Here is a 7,303-nt window from a genome sequence, read left to right as displayed (position 1 = left end):
TGGAGGCTGGTTTTCACAATGAAATAAAAAACACAGATTACCAAAGGACTCCATGGATTACAAGAGTGTTCAGCTTTATCCAATAGCTTCATGCAAAAGAACTGATGAGATTCCAGGAGGAATGTTTTCTACTACTTCTCCAAAGGGATAAACTGTGGCCAACTGAGCTGAAGTCAGATTTCTTCCCAAAGAGGGAAAACTCATTTGTTGTATGTCAAATATCCAGCAAAAAGTACATATATGTGGGAAAATAACTCACAGACTAAAAATTACAGTGAGGAGTAAATGGCTAATTTTTAAAACATTTCTCAAAGCAAATTTGATAAAGAAGGGAGAGAGCCCACCCACTTGCCAGGTGCTCTCCTAGAACCAAGAGCTTCACGCTTTGATGCTTGAACTTCACTGTTGGCTGAGAGCATACCAGGAAGATCTTGCCAAAAACTCTTCCTCTTCTCACTGAGAACTCCTGCCACCTCCCTGTTGTCCATGATGCCCACCTGGCAGCTCTTCACTGTCCTGCAGTCACGACTCAAGACAGGGCTATGGCATGTGCAACCAGCTGTGTGGGGCTTTCAGGACGGGATGAGGTGGTGCATTGAGGATATGGCAGAATAAGAAAAAAATAAAGAAAAAGCAAGTTACCCAATGTAATAAAATTTGCAATATTTTTTTTTAAAGATTTTATTTATTTATTTATTTGACAGAGAGAGACACAGCAAGAGAGGAAACACAAGCAGGGGGAGTGGGAGAGGGAGAAGCAGGCTTCCCGCTGAGCAGGGAGCCTGATGTGGGGCTCGATCCCAGGACCCTGGGATCATGACCTGAGCCAAAGGCAGCCGCTTAACGACTGAGCCACCCAGGCGCCCCTAAAATTTGCAATATTTTTAAAGACTGTTCTTTTGGCCACCTTAAATTTCAAGGCAGGGAAAAGGAAGGCACATTTCAGTTTTTCCTTTCATTACCTCAGGGTATTAACCTACTTTGAACTCAATCAGATGAACTGGTCCCACACCCAAGAGGCATGATTATCACCCAGTTCAAAAGTGTTCAACATATGTCCAGCGTCAAAAACCCAAACTGACTTTATGTTCCTCATTTCAAGTAAACGTTTAAAGAAATCTAATCAAGACACATGCCTGTGTCAGGGGCTAGGGAATGCACCATTAAATGTACCATTGAGTTGTGTGCAGAGCTTGTAAGACTCCACAAACTCGTTTTAATTTTACACAGACAAATTGAAAGACCCAGTATCTTCATTAGGGTTCAGCTCCCATTTAAAAGCTACAGCAACAACAATGCACGATGTCATGATGGAAAACAGAAGCTGCATCTTCAAATCACATCCATATTGGCATTTCACAACTGTAGCCTGATTGTATTTTTAATTAATTCTCGAAATGCACAGTAAGCCAAAGGGACAATTTGAGAAGAGTATTTGTTATTTAATTAGTAAATTAAGTTTTTTTGTTTTTTGGGGTTTTTTTTTATCTCAAATGTTTCTCTATTAGTATGTACTATAGGCCAAAATCTCACACCAGCTGGCTATTTTCAGGATAAATGGCTTTGCTTATTTCTTTGATTTATCAAGCCAGTAACTTTTCAGAAAGAGGTTGAGCTTGGGTGATAGGAAGGCAAGGGAATAAGATCAGAACAGAATGCTTGTCGTGGAGAATCTTATAGTTCAGGGAAGGAAGGAGGAGGAGGAAATTTCTATTTCAAGATGCTACTCTGACATCAACAGCATAGAATAATATAGCTTGAGGAGTTTTAGGGCTTATCTAGTCCAACACCGCTCTTCTTAGAATAAAGTTTTAGGGTTGAATGAAGTTAAATGACACATAGGAAGTTGTGCACCTAGTTATTAAGTAGAATGGCCTGATATCCAGGCCTCCTGACTCCAAATGTAAAGTTTTTCAGATGTCCATGTATTCGTGAAAAAGTGTACAAGTGTTAATTGTAAGGGTGTAGATTAAGGCATGTGGAGTACATGTGAGGAGGACTTTATGATTTGAATTACTATGTTAAAATCTCAGAATACTGAGATTTAACTGGATTCAGTTTCGCTCTAATGTGTTACCAATTAATAATTCATATCTTTAAATGAAGAATTAGTCAGCTTGTTTCATTTCACATTCTGGGAGCAGTTTTGTCATTTTGGAGCAAGGTTCCATGAATGTTTCTTAATATAATACTAGGATATGTCAGCTCAGTCTTAACTCATTTGTGCAGTGTCTCTATTTTCTTCTTAATTAAATACAGAAACTGCTGATTTGGGGACGAAAATAGAATCTGATGAAGTCTGAGTTTCTTCCCAGAAAATATTTTGTCTTTGCCTCCAGATGTCAAAAGTAACACATTACTACAACCCAGATGGGGGAAGTGACAAACAGCTGCCTCTTGCCCTTCCGAGAAGGCAACCTAGGGCTGGAGAAGATCACTGGTTACCCTCCTGTTGGTCCCAGATACAGAGGCTAATACAGAATAAAATGACTCCAGCCAAGTTGTTGCCTGAGCTATCCTTACCTTGCATGAGAATGGGTGAGGAATAATAAAAGAGTTGAATATTATTTAATCAATTAAGCAAGTATTAATGACTACAACTACTCAAAAAGCTTGGTAGACTAAATATAAGATAGTTTTCCCTAGGATAGTATAATTAGTTTGGGGTCAAGAATTCATATATGCATAAAATATTCAATAAAATAATTTTAAAAATATGTACTAAATGTCTAATGAGAAGGATATGATATAAGGGCACAAGAATGGAGAATATTAGCAGGTTATATAACTAGAAGGCCATGTGGGGACAAGCAAGGTCAGGCTTTGCAAGCTGTTTCATTCTCACCACCAGCAGAAATGGGAGTCTTGTTATTTCTGTCCTTGCTGCCTGCTCTGAATTTTGACTGAATGCCTCCTTATGATCTGTGCAAGTTTATCATCTATGTCTTTACTTGTAGAGGCCTCCAGCTTCTTTAGATTCACTTGGAGATGACTGTTCAGCCAACTGGAGTCATCTGTATTCTAGGGTCGTATCTTCTCTAAATTCACGCCCTGATTCCCGTCCTGCAGCTCTAACTAGTGTCCAGGTCATCTCCACTCTGACTTATCCCACTTATGAGCCAATGATACCCATGTAGAAGCTAGTACTGACTATTAGTGAGGTGCAAAGATAACTGCTTTTGTTGCTTTCAAGTTCCTGCAGAAGCTGTACCTAGGCTTATAATGAATTGTTCAATGTTGTTCATTTTTTAACCTGCATACCAATTGGCTCTGTTTTGAGGCAAGATATTTTAACTAAATAATATTTAAGGATCCTTTTCATCTCTAAAATGCTATGATCTTGATGGGATCATTGGTAATTTGCATATAAATAGATCCTTTGACATGATTGGATAGTATTTGTAAGGTTTCTTGATAGCGGTGATGATGTACTAGGTAAAAGGAACTGCTGTAAATAGCTGGTGATTTAGTAGTGTGGTGGCAAGGTGTGGAGGCAGGAGAAGCATTCTCTAGTCCTATAATTAGGTCTCAGTCTTTTAGTGAGCCTGTGCTTCTCAACTGTGAAGTTCACAAGGTTTCGGTTTTATTCCCAGTCTCCACTTAGGTGGGATAGGATGGCTAGATTGATCTGAAGTTTGGTGTTCCCCTTCCCTCAGGACAGTTTGGCTCTAGTTAACTACAGTTGACCCTGAACAACACAAGAGTTTAAGGTTGATGACTTCCCACATAGTCAAAAATCTGCGTATAACTTTTGACTCTCAAAAACTTAACTACTAATATCCTACTATGTTGACTGGAACCCTTACCAATAACAGAAACAGTAGATTAACACACATTTGGTATGGTAGATATATTATGTACTATATTCTTACAATAAAGTAAGCTAGAAAAAAAATGTTAAGCAAACCATAAGGGAGAGATAATACATTCATAGTACTGAGCTATATTTATATATAAAAAAAAAAAAATCCATGTATAAGTGGACCCACGCAGTTCAAACTTGTGTTGTTTAAGGATCAACTGTAGTTTTTTCAGAGAGCAGGCCTTGTTAAGAAAATGCTCAGGTATATTTCAAAATAGTTTCTTTCCCCTACCCCTGCCAGAAAGCATGAAGGAGTTACCTTGTCAAACTCCTAATAACATGGGGTTCCCCTTATGACTGGGTCCCCCTGGAGTTTTTTTTTTATAAACTTTTTCTTGGAGTGGGGGGAGAAAGAGCATGCACATGTATGAGCTGGGGAGAGGGGCACAAGGGAGAGGGACAGAGAGAATCCCAAGCAGGCTCCACACCCAGCATGGAACCCAATGCCAGCTCGATCTTGAACAACCCTGAAATCATGACCTGAGCTGAAATCAATAGTTGCACGCTTAACCGAATGAGCCACACGGGTGCCCGCCCCCACCTCTGGAGTTTTTAACTAAGAGTCGTCCACACTGAATCTCTACAACTCATCAATTACAGTTCAGGTTTCCCTACCCTGGCTTTTGCTGGCGAGACTCTGCTCTGATAAGCCTTGACTTCCTGTATTCCTTGTCTGTCTCTCCAATCTTGGGAGCTATAGCCAGCATTGTTTCTTCACCTCTCTTACAAATCTAAGAAAAGTTGTTGATTTTTTTAGTTTGTTCATCTTTTAACTTGTTGTTAGGACAGAGTGGTGACTTCCAAGAACCTTACATATGAGCTAGAAACTAAAAGGTCAGATAGTATTTGAAAACAGATTATTCTCATAATTGTTTTAAACATGCCTCCTGTGAGCTTCTTTACCCAGTTATTTTGTGCTATTACTTAATAAAACAGTTTTAACTGAGGTAAACTTCTGATCAAAATGTCAGAGATTCTAACGTGGTTCAATCTGAATCAAAGAGGTTACTAAATGGAAAGCTTAGAGTAAAACTTAGCTGTACTTTTCAAGCTTCTTGGCTTTTATCATTCACTGAGGAGTACTGGGGTCCCATTATCTGTTGTTAAGTCAGGCAAAGTACAGATTAAATTTTGATTTCAAACGCAAGTTCAGGCTCAGTTCTCTATTCCAGTAACTGCTGCTAAGTCATCACATACAAGTTCTTTATAACCTCCAAGCTTCATTGTTTCCATCTATAAAATGGAGGTAATGACACCTTCGTTTCTTACATTGTAAGATTATTGGGGAAGTGAAATGAGACAGTGCAAAGTGGGCTGCAAGTGGATAGGGAGGCCCAGATTCAGCATTACACTCCCCTCTTTTTAGATTATTTTTCTAAAGTTCATGACATACTGGTCATATGTCTGATATTAATACCTACCACATTGCATTATGCTTACTTACGCAGGCTATTTCTATAGTCTTTGAATTTCTGAGAGGCAGAAAAAAATGAACTACTTACCCCTGTAACCATATAACAGCTGGCATAGTACTTGGCATCTCTTTGATAACAAATGCTTTGGGAAGTTTTTCCATGACAGGTGATATTTGAGTTGGGTATTGAAACCCAAGCAGTGTAAAATCAAGGATAATAAGTATGCATAATAGTCAGGAGAGGCTAAGATAATGCTGTGAGAACAAACAATCCCAGTATATTGGTGGCTTACCATCAATCAATAGGTTTTTCTCTACCTCAACACGAAGTTTGATGCTAGTCCAAGTGACTTTTCCAGGGCAGTTGTCCCTTATTTGTTGAATCAGCTAGCATGTCTGTTTGGGGCTCAGGCCATCTCCTTATAGCTTACCTTGTAAGCTTCACTAGCTTTCTTTCAATTCCTTCAAGATCCCAAGCTCATTCCTACCCTAAAGCTTGACACTTGCTTTTCTGTGTGGAATACTCTAACTACACATGGCCAGTGCTTCCCAGTTCATGAAGCACCTCTTTAGTAAGACCATTCATGACAGCACAAACACCCACACACCAGCCTCACTTCACCCCATTATCTGATCTTATTGACTTCATGGCATTTATTATTTTTTAATAATATCTTATACATTTATATGTTTGCTTAACTTGTTCATTGTCTCTCTCTTCCCCTCTCCTCTATGTTCTAAGGTACAAGCTTTACAAAGCAGGAACTTGATCTGTTTTGTTCACTGATTTTGCCTCAGGAGCTAGAATAGTACCTGGCAGCTAATAAGTAATTAAACAGTATTTTTAAGTGAATTAATTGTTTGCAATGGCAAAAAAGACATACTAGAGAATCCTAAAATTACAGAATACCAGGAGGCTTCAAAGGGGTGTACACTTTTTCTGTCAAGGTCCAGGTAGTAGATATTTTAGGCTTTGCAGGCCAGATGGTCTCTGTCACACCATTTAAACTCTGCACTAATTCTGCCATTGCAACTCAAAAGAACCTGTAGACAGTATGTACATGCATCGGTATAAATGTGTTACAACAAATTGTATTTACAAAAACAGGCAGCAGCTGGGGTCATAGTCAGCTGACCCCTGTTTCAGAGCAAGGTGAAAATCTGAGGAGCTTAAGCCTTTGAGAATTTTTAAGAGTCAGGCTACTTGGATTCAAGTCCCGGTTCTTCCACCAACCTCTGCAAGCCTCCGAATCTTCTTTTGTAAAATGAGACTAATTATAAAAACACCATACCTCAGAATTAAGTGAGATCACACAAAAGGTGCTCAATACAGTGCCTACCTAGCACATGGTAAAACACAATAAATATTCACATTATATTTAGGAATAATTTCCTATGAAAATGTTACCACAATAGATGAACTGACAAACAATGATGGCAATGGAAATAAGAATGGAGAAGAGCAGATGTAATTAAGAAATCTGAGAAGTGAAATTGGTGGGTCCTTGGGACTACAGCATGAGTTAATGATAATGGTATTCTGTATCATCCGTTCCTTCAGCCTAGAAGCTGCACTTCTCAGCCTGTAGAAAGATGATTCACTCTTTAGCAGCCAGCTCCAATTCTCTGAATTGTCTTTCAGATTCCTCAGCAGACTTAATCATGTAACTAAACACAATATAAAGCTTGGGCCTTTTTTTATTTCTGCTCCCTAATATATTTCACTATTTACACATTTGTCTTCCTCAGTACACTGTAAAACCTTTAAGATCAGGGATCACTGTGCTATCTTTTTCTTTGTCTTTGTTAATGCATTCTTCATTACACTTGGTACATTTAATTGCACATATTTAATAAATTCTTATGGAATGATTGAATGAGGCAATGATTGATTTTTTTGAAGTACATGAGTTCAAATTGCATTTGCTAGAGTAGCCATTAATAAAATATCCACAGACCAAACATTGTAGATCATAAACAACGGTTTGGTAACTTGACTTCTGCTGTATCCCTAACATCTGCTTGCA

Source organism: Mirounga leonina, unplaced genomic scaffold (assembly GCF_011800145.1).
Source record: "Mirounga leonina isolate KUSES-001 unplaced genomic scaffold, KU_Mleo_1.0 Mir_93, whole genome shotgun sequence".
In the NCBI taxonomy this organism is placed as follows: Eukaryota; Metazoa; Chordata; class Mammalia; order Carnivora; family Phocidae; genus Mirounga; species Mirounga leonina.
Note: the sequence above shows the minus strand (reverse complement) of the source record.